The sequence below is a fragment of the Camelus ferus genome, chromosome 10 (genome assembly GCF_009834535.1).
Source record: "Camelus ferus isolate YT-003-E chromosome 10, BCGSAC_Cfer_1.0, whole genome shotgun sequence".
Lineage (NCBI taxonomy): Eukaryota > Metazoa > Chordata > Mammalia > Artiodactyla > Camelidae > Camelus > Camelus ferus.
In genome coordinates, this window is record NC_045705.1 from 3,364,726 (window position 1) to 3,388,394 (window position 23,669).

The window sequence follows — 23,669 nt, forward strand, 5'->3', positions numbered from 1 at the left end:
TCTGATGTTGAGTTATATGACTTCTTTGTATATTTTGAATATTAACCCCTTATTGGTTATATCATCTGCAAGTATCTTCTCCTATTCAGTAGGTTGCCTTTTCGTTTTGTTGATGGTTCCCTTTGCTGTGCAGAAGGCTTTTAGTTTGATGCAGTCCCACTTGTTTGTTTTTGCTTTTGGTGTCAGATTTTAAAAAGTCATTGCCAACACCATTGTCAGGGACTCACCACCTAAGTTTTGTCCTAGGAGTTTTATGGTTTCAGGTCTTCTGTTCAAGTCTTTAGTCCGTTTTGAATGTATTTTGTGTATGGTGTGTCAACCTTAAAAATTAAATAGCCAGTTAATGTACCAGCAAAATGAGTTTATTTGGAAATGGTGGAGGAATTGCAATTTGGGACAGGAAAACTATGGTGAATCACAGGAAATTCTGAAGAACAAGAGAGAAGCATGCTTTTATGGAGGTGGGGAGTTGAGAGGGTCTGCTTCAAACAAAAGTTCATTGGAGAAGAGCAGGAGTGCAGGGTGGCAGCAGCTTCTCATTAGCTGAATGGGCTGTTACTGTGTGCTGGGCTGGTGCTTGGCAAATCTTCCTTCTGCTGGGGAGAGTAAACTTCTGTGTAGAGTAAACTTCCTGCTGGGGTCTGCAAGCGGCAGTGAGAGGTAGCGTATGAGAGCTCTCCCTTCAGGGCTTCTCAACTCCCTTTTTAAATGAAGTTTTCTTCATTTATTTTCACATTTTCCCCTTTTGATCAAGATCTTTCCCCAGAAGCATCATTGCTCAAGAGTCATGTTTTGGTGGTTCTGTTCCTTGGTGCGAGGAAGGACCTTTCCTGGTTGTCATGTCCCATGTCAGAGGAAAAGTGCACAAACTGGAAACTGTTGAAGCCCTATTTGAGTAATAAGGAAGGGTAGGCAGGCAGGAGAACTCTCAGACACCTCTCATCTAAAGTCTATATCTTATCAAGGTCATAGCATTGGAGATGATCTCAAAAGAGGTAACATTACTCTATTTGATGCATCACCTCTGCAGAGATTTGGCAGGCAACAAGTACAAAGTTTAAAAATAATTATGCAAAACAGTTAAAGTAACATGACAAATCCAAGTCATTTGATGGTTCTAAACCATAACCCTAGACCCAAAGGCAGCCAGCTGAACAAGTCAAAGGACCACGGAGAGTCAGGTGAAGTTTGATGGAACCAGTGTACTTGCTCCCTGCTCTTGTGCAGCTGAATCGTATCCTCCCAGAGGCATTAGTCCATAAGCAACAGATGGCACTTGCTGCTGCACAAATGCCTCCTCGCTCAGCAAGTAGCTACGATTGTCCAAAACTGCTTTAGCCAACGAGTCGCGGGATCGTCGGCCGGCTGCCGGTGCCGTGGCTGTGGAGCTGGCCAGCCCTCCTGACGTCAGGGAGGGATTTCTGCTCATGTGTTCATTGGCACGTTCAGCAACCAGTGGGAGAAGGACTCTCCCTATGGAAGCAACCCCAGAGCCATGTGTGCTTCCTGGAAGTTCCTGTTAAGGCAGCCGTGGAGGTTTAATGGGGAGAACCAACGGGAGGCTTCCGATTCGTTACCGATGTTGACAGTTTAATGTCCCCATCAGCACTGACCTTGGACTCACCAGCTGTCTAAACATTCTTACGTCCGTGAGAAATGTCACCCGCTGCAGACAAAGATAAAACCAGGTGAAGCACAGGGAACTCCAGCTAAGGTCTAGTTTCTGATAGTTTCACTAGCTAGAATTTCCTGATTGGCCTTTCCAAGCTAGGGGGTCACAGGAATTGGGGTGACATTCTGTAAGGTACCATCCCAGTCCAAAGGAGTCTTTCCTAAAAGCCTTGAAAAGAGGAGTTAGCCTTCTTGCGCTTCCCTTGGGTACAGAGAAACAGATGGCATTTTAATAACAAAAAGGGTATCGGGGAGTAATGGTCCCACAGATGGTGGAGGTGTATTGTTATGGTTGGAGAAAGGCTGAATCAAGGCATGGGAACACCTGACTGTAACAGCCTAACCCAATAGGTGACACCTGTAGGCTTGTGGGTATAACTGACAGTGGCATTTGGGACTAAGGAAAATTGGTTACAGGTAGAACCAGTGGATCTCCAACATCATGAACAAATTGGAGTTTCTAGTGACAGACCTAACAGTGAGAAAGTTTTCCCTTTTTTTTGCAATAGATTTGGAAAGGCAGATAAGAGCATTTTATTCCCAAGAAAGAGAGGGAGAAAAAGGTGTATGGGCCTGGTTCAGTCATCTTGGGAAAGCTGTCTCCTTCAGACGTTGTCTGCATTTTCAGGTCACTGAAGTGGGCAGTGGTTGGTATGAAGGTCCAGCCAGCGTTTGGTGCTTTCTTTAGATGTGATGTGTTCATCCAAGAGTCTATTCTTTGGAGTTTGACTGCAGCGAGGGTTGGTTAACAATACCTGGTAAGAGCCTTTCCGACTGAGGTTGGAAGGAGTCTTTGTAGAGATGTCTGTTCTAATAGATGAAATCTCAGGAGTGGTGGCTAAGGTCTTCCTCTCCCAGGGGTGCACTCTGAAAAGATTGCTGTACTAAAAATATGGTTATTTCTGTGACACACATTTTGAGATACTAACTAGCATTATGACTGGTAACGTCATACCAGGACATATCAGAATTTGAGGAACTTTATACAATTTCTAGAACACTTACATTAATAGCACTCACCCATACAGTACAACCTAAGGTTTATCGTCACTATTTGACAACGCTTCCCGTGTATTTTAACATAACAAAAAAGCCTAATTAGTTTAATTCCTCTTTTTATAAAGAGAGAGAACAGTCTTTTGAGATTTTCTAGGAGCCCTCTGGAAATTCCCAGGTTTACTTTCAGGTCGAAAAGACTTCCTTTAGAATTTGTTTTTTGGGAAGTTTCTCAAAAATATCAAAGTTTTGGACGCTTGACTAAATAGGATCACAGATTATCATAAAACAATAATGACCTAAGAAGGTTACATATTTCTGAGCAAAACTTAGCTCTTTTAGAAGACGCTGTTTTCCTAAATAGTCAGAGACCTGATTAAGATAACATGAAGCACAGGAAATAATTTTGATAAAACACAGAATCTTTGCTTTCTAGGCAGATTACTTAAAAGGTAAGAAAAAACTTTTCACAGAATCTTATCAGGGGATCAATAGTCCAGGCAAACTTTGTTCTTTTATTAGATGAAAGAAAATCAAGTTCCAGTTTTGCGTAAGTTCACTATTGATATGAAAGCTTATTTTTTGAAACGCTTATAACAAATTCGTTCAGTCTTACTGAGCCTGATCACACAAAAATTCCTTTCCCAAGATCCCCTTTCCACAAAGCTGCCACAACTTTCTTAATATCCCTTCAGATTTTGTTCTTTGTTTTTCCTCTTTCCCTTTCTGAAATAACAAGCCCCACTTTAGGACAAATTACTTTCTTTTCTCTCAACAAAAACACATGTCTCTTGCCTTCTTTTACCAAAAAGACACGTCCTACCTTTTTTACATATGGCAAAGTTTCCCTTATTACTTCTAGTGGCTTTAATTACGTTAAAGAAATAGAATTCTTAGCCCTTACAAATCTTGATTTCTTGTGAAAATAAGAAAAAAAAAGTGAACTGTTACACCAGCATTCTTTAGATTGTTCAGTATATGAATACATTTCATCATTTCTAGAAACATATGCATTCTCATAATACAGTTTTTCAGTATGGCACTAAACATGTTTACTAAGAGAACCAGGTATCTTTAGTAACTCTGTAAAAGAAAGCCAAAAGTGCAGCCTAAATGTCCATCAACAGATGACTGGATAAAGAAGATGTGGTGTATTTATACAATGGAATACTACTCAGCCATAAAAACCGACAACATAACACCATTTGCAGCAACATGGATGTCCCTGGAGAATGTCATTCTAAGTGAAGTAAGCCAGAAAGAGAAAGAAAAATACCATATGAGATCACTCATATGTGGAATCTAAAAAAAACAAAAACAAACAAAGCATAAATACAAAACAGAAATAGGCTCACAGACATAGAATATAAACTTGTGGTTGCCAAGGGGGCGGGGGGTGGGAAGGGATAGACTGGGATTTCAAAATTGTAGAACAGATAGACAAGATTATACTGTATAGCACAGGGAAATATATACAAGATCTTATGGTAGCTCACGGAGGAAAAAATGTGACAATGAATATATATATGTTCATGTATAACTGAAAAATTGTGCTCTACACTGGAATTTGACACAGCATTGTAAAATGATTATAAATCAATTAAAAAATGTTAAAAAAAAAAAAAAGAAAGAAAGAAAGAGAGAAAGCCAAAAGTGGATAAACCTATATTCAGTATTTAGTGTTTCAGTGTTTTATCTTATTTGGAAATGATTCAGATATTCAGTGAATTTAACTTAACTCATTATTTAACTGGACTTAGCAAAACTTTAAGGTTCCAGGTTACCGAAAGATTTGGGGAAACTGTTTTAAAAGGTTTTTAAAAACTTTTCATTTTACACACATCTATTTAATTTACTTGTTTTTAACAATTATATTTAGATTAGTTATGAAAATTTAATCATACCAAGTTATTTTCTTGCCAAATGGTCATTAAAGATAAATCCGATACTTTGAGAACAGCTTCAGAGTCAGTGAGATAATTTCGGATGTCCCTTCTAGCATAGGGAAATTTATTTTGAGGGGGGAAAAAAAAAGCATTGCCTTGAAATTTTTTTCTGAGGAGACCAGATAATACAGCTATCATAAAAATGTTTTGTTCATTGTGTAACATTTTCTATAACTGTCTTATTCCTTCTTTATCCTCTTTTGAGTCTTGAAAAAAACCATTATGTAACATGTTGACTTTGTTTATTTTTATAGGACATGATGCTTAATATTTTCTCTTTTATAGTAACACAGTTTCTTCTTACTATTGAAACACTGTTTTCTGAACACACTGTTTACCAATTTATTGGGTGCACTTTAGCACAGTTTATTTGGCACCTGGTCCCAAAAGGAAAACCACCTCTTTGGCAAACTCCCGTGTGATGTATATTCCAGGAATGTACTGCTGGAGAGAGCGCAGACTGCCAGCAGTACTGCTTACAGCATCACAGGTGCCTGTTGCTTTTATAAGACTCATCCCATTGGAGTCAACAAATCCGATTTTTCTCTATTTTGTTTGTTTTTTGGTCTCCGTCTAAGTTCTGTGAGTGGGATCTATGATTTATTCGTCCTGGCGCCTAACGCTGTGTACCTGGTACATAGTAGGTGTGCATGCATGTTGGTTGAACTGAATTGTGGAACCAAATGCGTATTTTGTAACTGCTGATTCACCTTGTCAAAAACCACTGTGTATGTTTTTCAGACATGACTGGTCCATGCTTCAGTCTTATCGTGAATATAGCTGGGGTTTTTTGCTTGTTTTATAGATTAAGATAGATATTTGAGGTCGAACATACAAGACTTAAGCTTGCTTTCTTACTGTGACAGGGAATTTTATGTAACAGTTCTATTTTTTAATACGCTCTGATCACTGTTTGAGGACAGGCATACCTTTGACATTCTTTTCTGCAGGGACTTGTTTGATGCATTATCCACTCATAGAGAAAATAATTTCCCCCATTTCATGTGTAGTCAGAGGGCTCATATTTTAGGGTCTGTGGATGGACAGATTTATTCTTCATGGGGCATGACTTTACAAAGCCACGTTCAGAGCAGTAGATCTCCCTTCATGCTCTGTCTGTACAAGATTGCCTTCGGCTGGGTAGCCCGTCCTTGGTACTAGGGCTGGCTTTATGCACGGACGTGGGGGGACCATAGCAGTTTTCCACAGCAGATGGACCTGGTTTGGAGGTTAGATTTCTACAGAAAAAAAAAGTGGAGATTTGGAAACAGCTTACTCAAATAATTATTCCGATTTTTACCCCCAATGGAAACACTAAATATCTTAAGTGGAAATAATTCATCAGGTACATAATCCCATATTCCATAGTAATTTCTTCTATTTACTTTGGGTGAAATGTTTTATGTATGAAAAAAACAGTAGCTGGAAACTTCCTGTTAGGTTGTAAGCTGCTTTAAGACAGGAACCAGTTGGCCTGACAGGTTGCTTCAGATACAGATGGTGTACGTAGATAGACCGATCGATATGTAGGTACAGATACTGGTATTTGTTTTTAACTATAGAGTTGGTGTAGGAAAGGATTTCCCTGACTACTCTGAAGAATTAATTTGTACTTAAGGAACTGCTTCAGCTCCTCGAAGACCATTTATTGTATTCAACTCACGTTTCTGAGATTGCGTTTGAAAATTGCTGGTAATTTTTAGTATCATCAGATTTTGTCTCAGGGAATGTACAGTGGGAAAATCATGCAGTATTATGTTCAGTTATACAATGAACAGATGTTTGTTTTGACTGCCCACTCTGCTATTTGCTGATTTAGGCACAAGGCATATCGTGATAAATAAGACAGATTAGTCCCTGCTTTCAAGAAGTTTATCATCAGGTGGGGAGATACTGACCATCAGGAAATACACAACTAAAGAAGATAATTTCAGATTGTGATTTTAAAAAACAAGCAAACTGGATAACAAATACATATGTAAACAGGGTAACGTGGTAGACAATGACTAAGGATTGGGTGGTCAGGGAGGACCTCTCTGAGGTCGGGTCATCTGCGCTGAGACCTGACCAACAGGAAGGAGCCAGCCCTACATATACCAGAAGGAAGAACATTGCGGACGGAGGGAGTAACTGATACAGGTGTGAAACAGGAGGGAGCCTCTTGTGTCCAAGGAGAATGGACAGGTCACTCTGGCTGCCACGCAGCAGTAGATGTGCACTGCAGTTATGTTACTACACGTAGGAAATTATGAAATGGAAATACAGTATTTAAGATGTAAGAATTATGTTTTGAAACATCAGAAACATAGTAGAACAGGCTGCAGAAGAGGAGGCCGGAAATGAGGGTTTTGGCAACTTCACCAGTCTCTCTTGGTCTTTTTCCTGGGTCGGGGTGGGTGTTAGTTCTTCAAGCATTAAGATGCTACAGTGGTTCTAAACTGCTGTGCACCTGCATACTCTCTGCAGCCCCCAAACAGCAGGTGTAATAATAAATCGGAGCTGTTCTGGAGTTTTCCTTCCTGAAGTGTGCCTCTATCCCGAAATTGTAATTAGGAGCCAAATGAAGTGCTTCCAATTCAGATCAAGAAGGGCTGCCTCTACTTTATCGTGATGTGAACCATGGAAGGGAACTTCTTGCATTTAAATCATTTTAAGAGTTAGAGATCCGGGGCTGCCAGCCTGCTGTATGAGTTCTGGGAAAACCCAGGAAATTGTGAATGTCAGCTTGGGTTTGTGGGGGCCGGGGAGGGGAGTGGAGAGGAGGTCACGATGAATGAGGTTAGGAGAGAAACTGCGGGGCGCACACGCGCTGAGAGAGCTTGCATAAATCCCAGAAATGCTGGGAAGTGCTAAACAGCAACAGAAATGAGGAAAACAGAAGTTTGAGGGATTTTTTTTTAATACCATTTTGTTACTTTTCAAAAGCTGGAAAATAAAAGATGGTGTAGAAGATAAACAAAGGTCCTCTCTCCCCCCAAAAAGTAGACCTAGGGCAGAAAAACCAGCTACCAGAACAGACCCATGATTCTTACTGTCTTTTTTGTAATGCGTGTGAAGGGTCTGACACAGGTTGAGTGCACAGTGGGTCCTTGCTGAATCTGCATTCTCCTTTGAATAGGGGAATGGACTCAACTGGGGTTGAATACGTGGCACTTCTTTTTGATCTTTTTCACAGAAAGCTGGTAGGATTGCTCTGGACTCTCATGACATCTCCTTTCAGACTAAGATCAGTGACTTACCTACCCCATCATGTGCAGTAATACATAGAGATTTCTCAGGAATAACTTTCCCAGATGCATAAATTTCTGAGGAAGAGACCTTGATGTGCTGAGTTAAGCAGTAGTTGGTGTCAGGCATTCATCTTTTTTGCTTGTTGGTATCTTCCTTTTTTCCTTAATACTTCATTTTATTTACAACTTACAAAATACGAGTAATGCATATGCATAATTAAAACGTTCAAACAGTACTTGAAAATATGAAATACATACCAGTTTTCCTTTCTCAGTCTTTTTCCCAAATGTACTTTATCAGTCAAAAGCCAGACTCATTATTTCTCTGCTCCTGTACTTCTTATCTCATGCAAGGGACCAGCTATTCATATCTAAGGCTAGAAGTGGTTACCAGTTCTCTGTGTATCCTTCCAAAAAACAATTTAAGCATGATCCATATATATAGCATATTTGCTTTTTATGAACAGAAAGGATGCTGCTAAGGACACGCACTGTTCTCTGCTCAGCTGGTGTCACTTACGCCTCATCCTTCCCGATGGCTCCATGGTATGCCGTGCTACAGATGCAGCATGACCCATTCACCCAGGCCCCCGCTGATGGGTATTTAGGTTATCTGCTAATTTAGGCAGTGCTGCAGTGAGCATCCTTCCTGTTCCATGCTGTACACCGCTGCTGGGGCACCTGGGGTGGCTCCGTTCTAGTGGTGGGATGCTGGGTCGAATGGTGCATGTATTTTAACTGGTGTTATATTGCTAAACTTCCAAGAAGATTACACTAGTTTACTCCCTAGCAGTAAAAAGCGCCTGTTTTCCACAGCCTCAACAGCACTGGGTAATAGCAAACATTTTAATATTTGCCAATCTGATATGTGACCGATAAGTCTCATTGTTTGAAAGTTACAGCCCTCCAACTGAGTTTAGAATATTTTCATTTTTTTTTTTTGGTTCTTTTTTTAAAAACAGTTTTATGGAGATATAATTCACTGATTTCACATATGCAGCTCAATGGTTTTTATTATATTCACAGATGTGTGCAGTCACCACCACAGTTAATTTTCAAATATTTTCATCACCTCAAAAAGAAATTCTACCCGTTAGCTATCATCCCCTTTCCCCCCGTCCCACCCCTACCCCCAGCCCAAAGCAATTGCTAATCTGCTTTCTGTCTCTCCAGATTTCCTTATTCTGGACTTCTCATATGAATAGAATCATTGTAGTATGTGGCCTTTTGTGATGGGCTCCTTTCACTTAACATAACGTTTTCAAGGTTCATCCAGGTTGTGGCATGTTATCAGTACTTCATTCCCTTTTATGGCTGAATAATATTCCATTGTGTAGACGTACCATATCTGCTTGGGGCCCTTGGGACCGTGTGGATCTGGGTGTTCATTTCTCTCCCCAGGTTTGGGATCTTTTGGATTATTGCTTAAAATATACTTTCTCTCCCTTTTTCTTTTGGAATTCCCACAACGTGGTTATTATTTGTTTTGAGCGTGTCCCGTAAGTCCCTTAGGCTTTCTTCACTCTTTTTCATTCTTTTTTGTTTGCTCTTCTGACCGTGTGAGGTCCAGTGTCCTACCTTCCTGGTCACTGATTTTTTTGCATGGTCAGCTCTGCTTTTGAGGTTGTCTGTTAAATTCTTCAATGCAGTCATTGTATTTTTTAGCTCTAGGATTTGTTTCTTTGTTTTTAACGGCTTTTATTTCTTTGTGGAATTTCTTATTTTGTTCATACGTTGTCTTCCTAATTTTGTTTAGTTGTCTGTTTCTGTAGTTCACTAAAATTCTTTAAGAAGATGATTCTGAATTCTGTGAGAATGCACAGATCTCCATTTCTTTAGGTTGTTTCTGGAGCTTTGTGAGTTTCCTTTGGTTGTGCCACGCTCACAGAACTTTTCGTGATTCTTGGCTCCTCTCGTTAGCATTTGTGCGTGTGAGTGAATGGTCTGCTCTTCCTGGCTCTGCAGGTCCACTTTGGCAGAGACAGTTCTGCACCAGTCAGCTCCGTCTGGGGTTGCAGACGTGTCCGCTGCTCATGTCCTTGGACAAGTGGGACTTGCCGTCAGGGCTTGTTTTGGACAGGGCCACTGGCCAGGCTTTGAGGCCAGGGGCTGGGGGTGGTACCACCGAGAGGTGGAGAACAGGCGCACAGGGCTGCTGGCTTTGTTCCCTGCGTCCGCGAGGCTGTCCCTGGGCTTTCTGGGTAGGCTTGGTAGGTGGTCTGGACGGGGCACTACACTCAGCAGGAGACGGGGCTGTGAATTAGCTTCTCTGCCCTGGGGTGGGAGCAGGACGGACCCCAGGGCGCACGTAGCTTGTTGTCTGGGGACTAGAATCAGGCAAGATTGTGCCCTGAATTCTCTGGTCAGGTAGGGCCACCGTTTTGCTCTACAGGCAGGGAAAGCCGCAGGGAAAGCCACTGGCTGTGTTCTCTGCTCAAGTGTCCCTGTTAGCAAGGCCGTCAGGTGGGCCACGCAGCTTCCCATGTGCTTTGTTCAGCTTCCCTGGTGGGGTGCGCTGAAGGCTTTATTCAGCAATGCGCAGGGCTGCCAGCTAGCTTTCCTGCCCAGGCACAGTGGGAGAACCAGCTCCAAGGCTCTTGGTTTGTGGTCTTGACTCAGACTGACCTGCCCCCACAAGCTCCCTGGCCAAACAGGGCCCCTGGCTTTGCTCTGCAGGCCACCAGCTCTGCCTGCTGGGCTCTCTGCTCCAGGTTTGCTGTGCTCTGAAGCTGCCAGGGTTTCTTGGTCAGAAGCTCCTGGGGAGGGCTGGGAGCTTCACTCTTGTGGGCAGGACTGTGACCCCCTTGCTTGGGTGGGATGGGAGGGCCAGCCCCAAGCAGCCTGCAGGTTTTCCCCATCAGGCTTTCTGATCGGGAGCGGCGAGGAGCTACACTCAGCTGTGGACCAGGGTCTGATTCAGCTCTCCTGCCTGGGAGGGGACAGACCAGGCCCCAGGACTGGCAGATCTCTTCATCTGAGGCAGGCAGACATGCACTCCACTGAGTTCCCTGGGCAGACTGTGCCTCTGACTTGTTCTACAGATGAGCAAGCTGCTAGCTGGGGTTGCTGCTTGGGTGCTACAGGTAGGGGCTTGACCTCCCGAGATCCAAGTGCTGCTTCTTGCAAGCTCCTTCCCCCTTCTTCATCCCCATCAGATGCCCCATGGTCACGCCTGGCAGATGCTCCTGTGGTCCCCAGGGGACGAGCCTGGAGGGGCTGGATGTTGACCCTGGGCTCTTCTTTTACCCCTGGAGGGACCACAGGCACAGAGGAGACCTCTTGCCGTGGTGCTGTGCTGGCCCAGGGCAGGGGCAGTCCCCTTCTAACGTGGTCTGTCGTGGTCTCTGTAGTGCAGGGGTGGGCATTGCAGCCTCTCCCTCGGATTCTCAGATTCTCAGTGGCATCTTGTTTGTGAATAGTTGCTGGTTCTTCTCGTGACGCGGAGCAAAGTTAGGAATGATCTGTGTTACCATCTTGGTGACGCCACCCTCAGTAGTTTTTTAATATATGCAAATATGCAGTCACTGCTGTTTGAATTCTTTTTTTTTTTTAATTGAAATATAATCAGTTTACAATGTTGAATTCTTTTTTTATCAGCATGTATTATAGAAATTTTGGGAAAAGGAATAATGCGAATACTTAAAAGTAAAGGGAGGGGTGCATTTTAAAGTTTTTTAAATGAGGATCTTATTGGCTCAATTCCTTTTGTAGATGAGAGGCTGTCTTTTTACATTTCGTAAACAATTAACGTGTGGCTCCCAAGTCCCAGGAGCCCTGCTGGACTTGGGATACAACAGTGAAACAAGAGAATTGTTGCCCTTTTCGAGATCCTGCCCTCTGGTCATGAGAAACACATGAACGAGAGTAGCCAGTACCATGTGATGTGCATTCTCAAGACCCAATGAGGAAAAAGAAACTAGTCACCAGCTTTACTAGACCCACGGGAGTTCACCAGGAGACAAACAGAACACTCCAGACCCAGGCAACAGAAGGTCCAAGGGCGGAAGTAAAAAAGTGAACATCTCTATGGACTCTCTCCCCAAAAGAAAGTCAGCTCTCTAACTCTTAGTATCTCTAAACAGATTGTGTAAATTTAATCTAGAGAGTGATGCCTGGTGGGCACCAGATGTCATAAGGTGAAACCCAAGCGACTCCTCAGGGCTTAGTATTGAGAGAGCACAGGATTTAGGAAGAGGTGTCAGCAGGAAACTCCGCTTGTCTTTCCCTTCGTTGAAGGATTTTTTTTTCAGTTTTGCTTATTTAACCTATTTGTGCTGGGGATTATTATAATAATGCTTCATTATATATGAAAATTATAAACTGAAAGGTACTATTCTGTTCTTCAGTGACACTCAAACCAGCAAACACTGAAATACCCAGACACTCAGAGAAGAAGAAAGTACTCAGTTTCTAACTTTTTTCAGTTGAGTTTAATTGTCCTTGGTGTTAAATTTGCTTGCAAGAGTTGTTGTGTCATCCAAGTTTTGCCATGATTTCATTCTTTTTATTCACAGAGCTTCTGTTTCACAAAGTAGCCTTGAGATTCAGCAGTCTTTTGTAACTCTTGACGCATTAAGGATGATACATTCTTACTATGGCATAACTGTTTTGATGAGACTTGGCATCGTATGTACAACTTATGTATTGCCGTCTCTGTAGAGAAGTTACTCTCTCTTCAGACTCACAGACGTATTAAACAAACTTATGTTTACCTGGGGGAAGGAGGTGGGAAGGGATAAATTGGGAGTTTGAGATTTGCAGATACTAACTACTGTATATAAAGTAGATTAACAAGTTTATACCGTAGAGCACAGGGAACTATATTCGGTATCTTGGAATAACCTGTAATGAAAAAGAAATGAAAATGAATATATGCACGTGTAAGTAGGACTGAACTATTGTGCTGTTCACCAGAAATTGACACAACATTATAAACTGACTACACTTCAATTAAAAAAAGAAAAGAAGTTAATCTCTGTTCATGCTAGGGTTGACTGAGAATGATTCTGTTTATAACTAGGCTCTAGATCACACTGACACACAATAATAAACTTTTTAGAGTAAGTTCTTTAAATGATGCTAAGTCCCTGTAAATTCAGTGAGTCTAGCTGCACCAGAAGTCCATACTAGTTTGCCAGTAAAGGGTGCCATGTATAAGATGGGAAGCTTCTGCTTAGTGGAATGCTATGATTGTAAAAGTTTACTTTAGAATCAAAACTTACAGACTGGTTTGCTTGGCGTAAGTGCAATAACATCGCAGCACACAGACACAGGCATTCACGTTTTCATGTAGGAAATGTTTTCTCAAGGCAAGAGTCAAAGCTTCATAGAGGGGTGTCAGAGACCGTTTCAAAGGGAAAAGTCTAATTTTAGAAGCTTCCAGTTTATGTACCAGAACTTGCCTTTCAATAAATAGCTCGTGTAATCTTCCTGCTGGCACAAGTTGAAAAGTACATTCCGTTGGAAGGGGAAAAAAAACTGAAGAGATCCCGTAAACTTGTTTGTGAAAAAGAGAACAGGAAGAAGAAAGTAGACATCACCGCAGGCTTATGTTTCATGTTGTTGAAAGTATTAGGTTGCAAGCAGCAGAAACCAACACTGGCTAACTTAGGCAAACAAGAGATTGTTGGATGTACATGGGGTCACTGACAAAATCAAAGAGAAAAAAATTGAACAGCTAGACCTAGTGCTAGGGATTTCAAGGGCAGGAGTCAACAGAAGTCTCTTTAGGGAGTTGCCATCAGAATGACTGTCAACTGTTTTCCATGCTCGTGTACGCTACTCAAGTTCCATATTCCTGGGAGAGTCTGATTGGCCTAATGTGAATCACTTGTCTCCTCACTGACAGTCCCTCCAAACCACGTGGACAGTAGGAAGGATGAGTCTCTAAGGAAGAGTGGGAGCTGCTACAGAAAAAGAGGACTGGGAAAGGGAAAAACCAGTGGGCGTTCACCGTTCGCTGGTATAGACCAGCCAGGTAGCCATGATCAGTTGTAATGGTTTCGCCTGGCCCAGAGTAGGTGGCCAGTGCTTACTGGTCCCTTTTTTCTTCAGAAACATCTGTCAGCTTTGTATTCATGGGTGAGCTGTGGCAGAAATGTTAACACCACTTTGAACTGGAGAAGGATCATTTCCCATGAACCCCAGAATGTCTTTTTCACTTAGCTTTGTAAATTGTCCAGATGATCAGGAATGTTTGATGTGGGGTGAAATTAATCTAGAATCACTTTTCTTACTTGCTTCTCATTTCTTTCTCAGCGAGTTCTCACACTGGAAGAATGTCTTGCCAGAAAATTATGATGATAATTCTCAACAGCTGTAGGTGTGTTCTTTTCTACATCTCAGCGTAGAGAAAGGATTCTTTGTCTTCCTGAATGAACTGGCAGAACGCTTACACTTAAAGCCTGTTTCCTTAGAATTTATACCCTCCCGTGGGGAAGGGTAGAGCTCAGTGGTAGAGCACGTGCCTAGCATGCAGGAGGTCCTGGGTTCAATCCCCACTACCTCCTCCAAGAAAAAACAAATAAGTAAACCTAATTACCTTCCCCACCCCCAAAAGAGAATTTATACCCTCCCTATTCCTTCTCTACCGTGTCTCCCTTTCCTCTCGTTCCTCGTAGCTCTTCGACATGTACTGCTCCAGCAGGGACCTGGGGCGGCTTTTGTGAACTCCAACATAATTAAAAACTCAAGGAACAAGAATTAATGTAAATGTGTTGGGGGAGCCTCGTGCTATTTGGCATGAAAAGACACGTACTAGCCTTCTGCTGCGGCAGCCATTGAAGAGCAGTGGTCACTGCTCTGTGCTGCCCCATGGCCGTGACCTCAGCATGGGCTGCAAGGTGACCAGGCACAGTCAGCTTGTGCAGGACTGATCCCAGAGGTGCACGGCTTCGCCTTGTGTGAGTGGTGTACACGTGGGGCTGTCAAGTTCTCCTAGGACAGGTGGGCCCTAAGTTCACCAGGAAGAGGGTGGGGACACACATTCGTGCCTAGAGGAAGAGGGAGGGGTTGAGCTGGGTCCCAGCTGCCTTGAAGGACTGAGCCTCCTTCACTATCTGTACATAATCCAATCCTTATGTGGTGGGGCGGGTGGGGGAGACATACATCATTTAGGACATTAAGCCAACTGTGAATAATAGCGTCTGTCAGCATGCTAGCTAGATCTAGAGGATGGATAAGACGCAGGGAGTGTGTTCAACCACAGACTAAAGGTTGTGAAAAGAGAACCTGGAAAGAAACAACAGCCCCCCAAAAAGCCCCTGCAACTTAATTCTGCAAGTTAAATTGTCCCACTGTCGACAGTAATACATTCACAATTAGAAAACCTGTGTGGCTTAGTGACGTCCTGACTGCTACAGAAAATCAACAACTGACGTATGTGTATGTATCAGACATGCACACAAGACTTTTCATCCACAGCTGGCTGTTTAGGTTTCTAGTTACTGCATGTATTAGCCAGTGGTGGATTTTGATCAGTAAGTAGGGAAAAGAACAGCCTTTGTAAATATTAAGCCACGTGTTCATTCAGTCTTTATCGGCATGTTTTAGTAAGTAAATTTGCTTTCACTTGTAAACAAAAGGCAGGCCAGAACCCTTGCATACCTTATTTGGTTATAAACTTTCTGGGTTTTTCCATTATTATGAAGTCAAAAACAAATTTTATAACTTCCTTGAGATAGCTGAAACTTACATAGCAACCTCTTTAAGGAGGGGGTAAATTATTGTAAGGAAATTGATCCCAGCTGATTTTCTACTCAAGCTAGGATTTTAGTTCAATTTTTGTTCTGTTTTTAAAAGCTTGTATACACGCTTTGTCAATGTACTAGTTAGCCGCAAGGCAGCTGACCTCGGGCAAAGGCAAGTCCCCCCAGGAGCCCAGTGCCTAGAGATAGGGAGGCCGTTTTGCTTGGCGCTGGCACTATTTAGTTAGAAGTAACTGAAAGTGTTTCGGTGCATCAGTGGAAACTGATTTTGGATGGTCAGTAGTAGAAACTTCTTTTACCTTGGGGAAAACATAACCGTTAATTTCCATTAAAGTGTGAACAGGGCAAGAGTGGGAAATAAGACATAGAACTAATTCTGACCCACAGGGGTTTTATGAAGATTGACTGAGACAGACTGTGAGGAGTGTTACAATATGTGATAAATTCTCTTTGGCCATTACAGCTTTTTTAAATGGTTGGTTCCTATGTTTGCCGATTGCAGTTTTCATGAGCCTTTTTCTTACACAGTGAGAGGGAAAGGAATTATGATATGGTCTTAAAGTCTCTGTGTCTCAGTTTCCTTCTGGCACTTCCTTATAGGGCTGTTGGGCGGATTCAGTGAGTTAATACGTGTAAAGCACTGCGAACAGTGCCTGGCACAAAATCAGTGCTATGTGTATGTGAACTCTTACTATCGTTAGGCACGATTCAAATACAGGACTCAGCTGTGGGGATGTCAGCGTTCTAGCAGGGTACCAAAGTTACCAAGTCTGAAAGCTACAGAAACCTAGCTCACCCTCCTATCACAGTTTAGTGATAATTCTGCTGCATGAGTGTCTCATACTCCTTTGTTACATGCACTCAACAAATGTTCATTTTGAACCTAAGGTGTGCTGTGCAATCTGCCAGGTGCTGCAGGAGATACAGAGCCCAGCGAGGTGTAGACACTGCCCTTACAGTGCTTACAGTTTAACTCAGAAGGTGGTACGAACAAAACAGCGCACTAAGTAGAGTGGTGTGAATGGGCTTGGAAGAGGGAGAGATGACCTTCAGGTGGGGAGATCTTGAAGGAGACAGCACTTGAACTAGGTCTCCGTGGATGTGACATGCAGAGATGGCGTGAGGGAGAACAGACTTGCCCTTGGAGGACACGGCATGAAGGAAGGAGTGGGGAGGGAAGGGCGGTCCGGGCCACCTTTGTTTGCACGTTCCCTGTTGTAAGACGGGTGGCTGGTGGTGCTAACGATGGGCCGGCCGCGCTGTTGAACGTGAATGACGCTGTGGCCAGGCCTTGGGCACGTGCTTTTCCCTAGTGACTGAGTTCCATACGCTTAGCATTATTTTCCCTATGTTAGAGAGGAGGAAAGGTGTACACCTAGAAAGTAACCGCGCCACCATCGAAGCATAGGAGTGGTTGATGCAAAAGCCTGGGTTTCTTTTTAACACGCCCAGCTGCCTCTTCAAAATCTCAAGTGATTGACAGATAATTGGACACCTCTTCTACCATCTTGAGAATGCTGATTGACAAACTGATAGAAACAGATTTTCTGCCTCCTCCAGTGCTTCCCAGAAACCCCTGAGAAGACCCAATGTTTGTCTTTCCCCAAGACTGCTTCTGAAAAGGTTGCTGGGGAGCACGCAGTCCGCGCAGGGTTGGATGGTCTGGAGGGAGCTCATTCTGGCTGTGGGGACTTGGGGTCCCACATGTGCAAGCTTGACCCTCTCCCTCTTCACTGTCAGATAAATAGCATTGTCTGTGTAATCAAGTTCAAACTCAGAATGGAATTCAGGGTCTCTGTGCCTTGGCTCCATTCACTCACTGGCTTTGTTTCCAAATCTGTGAAATGGCAGTCAAAATACTTCTGTTTGCCTCAAGGTTTATTGTGGGATGAGATAAAATCCAGTGCATGGAGTACGCCATGAACAGTTCGCTGCTTTAGAGGTGGTATTTTTATAATCACAGTCTTGTGAGACAGTCACATGCTCACAGGCTTCTGGATACATAGGTTTCTTTGTTCCTACACTTGAGTGGCTTCAGTTGGCTTATTTTAGCTTCTTTTTTCTAACAGACTCAACTGTCACGTCTTTGTATCGGCATTATGCCTCCCTCGGATAGCCCACTGCTCCCTCAATTTGCTGCTTTTAATCAGCAGTCAACTGGGAAACCACGTAATAGGACTTGTTAGCAATAAGTCTAAGATTAATTTTGTTCTTTCCTTTCACAAGGGGTGAGAAAAGATCTTTTAAATCTAAATTGGTTTAAAATTTCCTATTTTCTTAATCTTTGTAAGCTCTTAAACATTTTTAGAAGTTAATAATACATACACCTAATTTTTCAAGCAATGCAGAAGAATATAAAATTTTTTAAAAGGGATCTGGTCCCTCTCTCCCTTTCCCTCCCCCAATGACCCCCTAGAAATAATCCCTGTTTACTGGTATGAACATACAGAATGGGCACATACAACTTGCTCTTTTGACCGAACTGTTGAGGTTTTTGTACAAGTACATTATTGGTTATTGCTTCATAAGAGAACTTCAGAATTAGCGGTTCCCATGGGTCAGGAGTTTAGTAGTGGTTTAGCTGGGTACTTAGCTGGAGCTGGATTTGAGGTTGCAGTCGTGGAGGCTGGAGTGGAGCTGAAGGGTGAACTTAACTCACAGACAGGCTGTTGGCAGGAGGCCTCAGTTCCTCGCCCCGTGAGGATGCCCGAGTATTGTCACAACGTGGTAGCAGGTTTCCCCAAGCGCGAGCAGCCCTAAGAGACTGGCTGGATCCCTGGAGAGAGCCAAGCAGAAGCTGTCCTTATTGTGACCTAGCCTCCGAAGTTACATAGCATCCCTTCTGCCATATTCTTCGCTAGAAGGAAGTTTCTAAGTTAGGTCCACGTACAAGGGAAGTGGAATTAGGCTTCACCTTTTGAAGGGAAGCATATCAAAGAATTTGCGGGTGTATTTTGACCCCCCACAATATGTATAGCTCTGACTCCTTCATGTCCGTGTGTGTTACGTTCCATAGTATGGCTGTGCCGTAGCTTCCTTAACCACGCCCCCATCAGTGGGTACTGTAACACGGACGTATGAACAGTGCCGCAGTGAATACACGTAAATACCTTTACCAGCCTGAGCCAGCACGCGGCCAGCTAGAAGTGGGGTTGCTGGGTGAGTAGTTGTTGGGTTCTTGTTACTAAACTCGGGTCCAGCCACTCACTGCTCAAAAATCAATATTCGAGAGAGGCAAATGCTGATAAAAAGGAAAGTTTCTTTTCATCAGAATGCCGGCAATCTGGGGAAATGGTGGACTCAGTGACCACAGAAAACCAACCACAGAGATGCTGCTCGGCCATCAAAGTTTTAAGAGGGAAAAAGGGAAGTAATCTCGGTTCATCACTGAGATGGGGGTCAGTGTCCTTGCCATCCCCCACCGCGTGCAGGCCGGTCCACTTCTTGTGACCTTTCCTCGGATGCTGTCTTGTTCACACAGTTTGTTTGCAGGGTTACTGAAGGGGAAGCTGGTGGAGAGATCTGGTCATCTGTTACCTACTTATTTTCCATTCCTACTTTGATCTACAGGAAGAACCGACAGGTTAGGCAAGATATTGTGTGATCAAAAGAGTCGAAGGGTGTGGTAGGGCCGGAGATGGGTGGTGCTGGGCATGCTTGGTTTAAGGTCAGTGGCAAGACAGAAGGGGCCTCTTGCTAAGAGCTCTTTCCTACCAAAAGCTGCTTACATTCTGAGGGCGGGTCCGAGGGGATGGTCCCTTATAACTAAAGAGCTGGAATATATACAGACATGTTTGCCTTTCGGCTTTGTTCTGGGAAGATGGTTCAGAAAGTTACTGGCATTAGTCATTTCATGTAATTGGACTCATGGAAACAGAAAACGCCTCAAAGTATAACTCTCAGGAAAAAAAATTTTATAGTATGAGAAATGCATGGATTAGAGATACAGGTGTCAACATGAATGAAATGTATTAATGTAGAGTACAGAAAGCGAGAACAGGAAAGTAGAGCGTGACGCTCATTGTATAAAATGTAAACATGAAAAACAGTATGATGTTCTTAGAAATAGTGCAAAGTAAAACTCCAGAGAAATCTATGATCAATTCAGGATAGAGGTTACTTTGAAGGGGCTACAATTGAGGAGGGGCCCCCTTTGGGGGGATTTCATAATTGGTGGTTTTATTTCTTAATCAGAATGATGGTAACAGGTGTTTGTATTCTTTCTACCTTTTTCTGTGGGGGGGGATAATTAGGTTTCTTTCTTTCTTTCTTTATTTTTAGAGGAGGTGCTGGGGATTGAACCCAGGACCTCATGCATGCTAAGCACGCACTCTACCACTGAGTGCACCCGCCCTCCTCCTTTCTACCTTTTTGTACATCTACAGTATTGCTGACTGAAAATTTCAAGGGACTGTTGTTTTTTTGATTCTGAGCTCTTACTTTAGCTTCAACTTTTGGTATTAAGTATATACATGTGTTTATTGTTGGTGATTTTAGTGCCGTGAAGACAGTCAGTGGTGAAATTAATAGCCAAAGTAAATGCGGTGGACTCTGGAATTCAAGTGGATTTTCATTGGGAGACACCGAGCAAACCATTGACGAGACCAGCAGGCTCGGAGGAGTCCAGCGGCCTGAGTTATGGTCTGCGCCCCCACCCCTACCCCTACCCCACAAGTCTGACAGCGATTTGGGGCTTTTACTTAACCTTCTGAGACACAGTTTTTCTCATCTATAAATTGCAGGGAGCAAACCCACTTCTCAGCGCTATTTTATACAGATGACATGAAATTTTTTAAAAATTAAAAGTCTGAAAAGCACCTACTAGAATCCATGGCACACAACAGGTGTTCATTATTTTCCTCTTTCTCCCACGGGTTACTTCCCTCTTGATTTTTGATACCAAATCTAGCATTTAGGCAAGTACGTATTTTTTAGTTAATTGCAAAGTTCACATTTTTCTTTTGTAAAAAAAAAGTTCAGAATGCCATATTAAATTTTCTAACGCCTTCATACAATGAGTTAAGATTATTTAATAGTGGGTGCTAAACAGTTGTCATCTCTAGGGATTTCTTTTTGCTGACATTTGAGCAGACAGTTCTTTTTTTGTTTTTTTGTTTTTTGGGTTTTTTTTTTTGCTGACTGAAGATCTCTTTGTTGCGGTGCTTTGAGCTTGTTAACGACCAAATTCTTCTGTGGCAGCTGCACATTACACATGCTTATTCTCCACGTCTAGACCATAAATCTTCTGTCACTGAGTGACAGCGCCACCTGCATAGCATTTTGACGCTGCAGATACAGCTCTAATGTTATTTCCAAGTATTTCAGACACATTTTCTCAGACATTTGAGCCCCTACTGGGGCAAAGAGGTGGTGTCTCAGGCTCTGAGAAGCTGTTGTTATTGTTTGTTGTGTATTTTACGATGGAGACAGACTGGTGGTATTTCCTGTACACAGGATTGTAGAACACGGAACATCAAGAATTTGGTACATAGCCAGCTGAGGTTTAGTAAATACTTAGAATAATTCTGAGAATTTTTATATGGTTACTTTTTCCTACCTAATATCTATTTATTAGCTTATTCTCAGCCAGCAACATGTTGAAGGTCAACATTGGGGCAGAGACAGTCATTCACCCATCCCCAACCAAAGCTTTTTGCTTTGCTGGCACTATGTTTTCATGACCAGCAGCCGAACACAGAACTTTTGAGCCAAACTGCCTCAGGTCACATCCTGGCTTGTCCCCTTCCTAGTTTGTGCTCGCGTCACTGAACCTCCCTGCACCTACCTCAGTTTCATCTGTAAACTAGGGATGACCATAACTTTAATCTGCCTCCAAGGGTAATTATGAAAATTGCTAATAGTTATAAAATATTTACAGCAGTATCTGGCTCAGAATAAGGACTGTTCAAATATTCATTAAATGTAAACACATTAAATAAATCTAGCAGACAGACAGCTGTAGAGATGGAGCACACAGGACTGGGCTGAGCTCTGTGAGCTCGTCCCCGATCAGATCTGTCCTCAGACAGTAAAAGGCACTGTCCTTTCAGTCGGGTGAGTTATGCACACTAATAAGAATAAGGAGGAATGTAAAGTGTCAACAAACGATGCCTTCCCTTTGGCTGAACCAAACCAGAAGCCTAGGGGGCAAGGGAGCCTAGGCAGAGAGCCGGTGGGACAAGGGACAGGAGGGATATGGGGGGACAAACAAAATACCCATCACATTTTCTGTGACAGAGTGCATATTTATATATAGCGCACATATAATGGGTGTGTACGTGCATGTTTCTGTATAAATTTTTCATTATTCCAGTATATTTTCTAAGTTTCTGCAGAAAGAAATTTGGTCTAAGCATGTAACCAGAATGAAAAATAGTCTCATAGTCAACTCAGAGCATATTTCCAGCATTACTATTCCCTGGTTTGGAGCAGAGGAGGAACGCAGTTCATTTTCTACATAATCCAGAAAAGCCATTCCAAGCAGGATAGGAAATGTTAAAGAGCTGATGGGTGGAATTGATTATACGCCCTCCCAGGAAGAAATGCAGGCAAATCTGTCCCTCAGTCTTATGCCAAATGTTTCTAATCTGCACCAATAATTTCCGTTCATTAATAGATAAATTGAATTCTCTTTTTAGATGAATACATTTCTGCTTAAATCTATCATTTCATTTTAATTCTACTAGGGCTCCCATTGAGTTCCCTCTAATGTTCATGTCTTCAAGGCTGATGTGGACTATTCTGAATAAGAAAAGTAATTAAAAGAATGCTTAAAAAGAAACCGTTTTCTAAAACGGGGCACACAGTTGCCCTGGGGAGTTGAGGTAGCGGAGAGATGATGAATGAGCAGATTTCCATTCTCTTGGTGAGTTATTGCTAGAGGACCACTTAAAATTTCTCCCCTGGAGCCTGAGGAGGCTAACTTGCCTCACACCATTGGGTTAATTCTTTGTTCAGGTACACAAGGGATGTGATTAATCCTGGTTTGACAATTAACTCTTGGTATCTAATAAGTAAGTATTCAGGACATGAGGAAACATGGCTCTTAGTAAACTGAAAGCCTGCTGGAAAATTTTTGTAACCTCTCCCTGCCAAAAAAATATGTTCAATAAATTCACGTAAGAGAACTTTAGCCTGCCTGTGGGTGGGAGGCGATTCTGTTTGCCTGAACAGAATTTAGTGAGAGGTTGCCGACACGAAATCTCCCACTTGACAGCTAGGAATTTAGTTTTCCCAGATTTGCAAAGCAAGGTCAACTTTACCCAAAACTCTGTGGTAGGCAGACTTCTAAGATGACTCCCCCTCCGTGACCCTCACCCTTTGTCTAATTCTCTTGTCTGTGGATGTGAGACACCTTTCCTGTGATTGTTATCTCATGTAGCAGAAGGGATTTTGCAGATGTGCTTAAGGTTACTAATCGGTTGACCTTAGGATAGACTATTGCATGGGCCTAGCGTCATCATATGAGCCCTTTAAAAGCCAAGAGTTTTCTCTCGGCTGGTGACAGAAGTGGAAGTCAGAGAGAGCTGAAACATGAGAAGGACATGCTGTTGTTGGCTTTGAAGCTGGAGGGGCCACGTGAATGCAGGTGGCCTTTCAGAGCGTGGAGTGGCCGCAGCTGATAGTGAGAGAATGGGAACCGCAGGGACCTGGATGCTGTCGGCAGCCTGTGAGCTTGGAAGCAGATTCTTTCCCAGAATCTCCAGATAAGAGCCCAGCTTAACTGCCCTTTAATTTCAGCGTTTGTGAGACCCTGAGCAGAGACCCAGCTGAGCCTGTCAGATCATACTTAACGACCTCTGCAACTGGGAGCTTATAAATGGTGTTTTAAGCCACTGACTTTGTGGTACTTTGTTACGTAGCAATAGAAAACTTATCTACTTTGGATCCCCAGTTGTTCTCAGACAGGGCCCTGGATCTAAAAGTTTTCCCTCATATTAAACTCCAGTTTATTAAGCTTAAGCCCAGTAGATCTTCCAGGGAAAATGTCCCAACGCCATGGCCACTCCAGACAGAGGCACTCATCCTTTCTAACTTACTCACCTTCATCATTTCTACAAGTGTGGTTATTTTGGGGTCACTGTGTACCCCATTTTTCATAGGGCAACTTTTTAAACCTC

General features: G+C 42.8%; 1 protein-coding gene and 1 long non-coding RNA gene across 2 annotated transcripts in view; one reads left to right on the forward strand and one right to left on the reverse strand.

Moving 5' to 3' along the window:
- The window catches only part of TMEM123 (transmembrane protein 123), a 43,381-nt gene that overhangs the window by 6,795 nt on the left and 12,917 nt on the right, over nt 1-23,669 (forward strand). The window lies entirely within an intron of this gene.
- LOC116666293 lies at nt 1,545-15,900 on the reverse strand. The gene is made up of 4 exons (XR_004323055.1): nt 15,891-15,900; nt 14,434-14,438; nt 12,356-12,362; nt 1,545-2,068 (listed from the first exon to the last, which is right to left on the reverse strand). It is a non-coding gene; the product is annotated as an uncharacterized LOC116666293 (long non-coding RNA).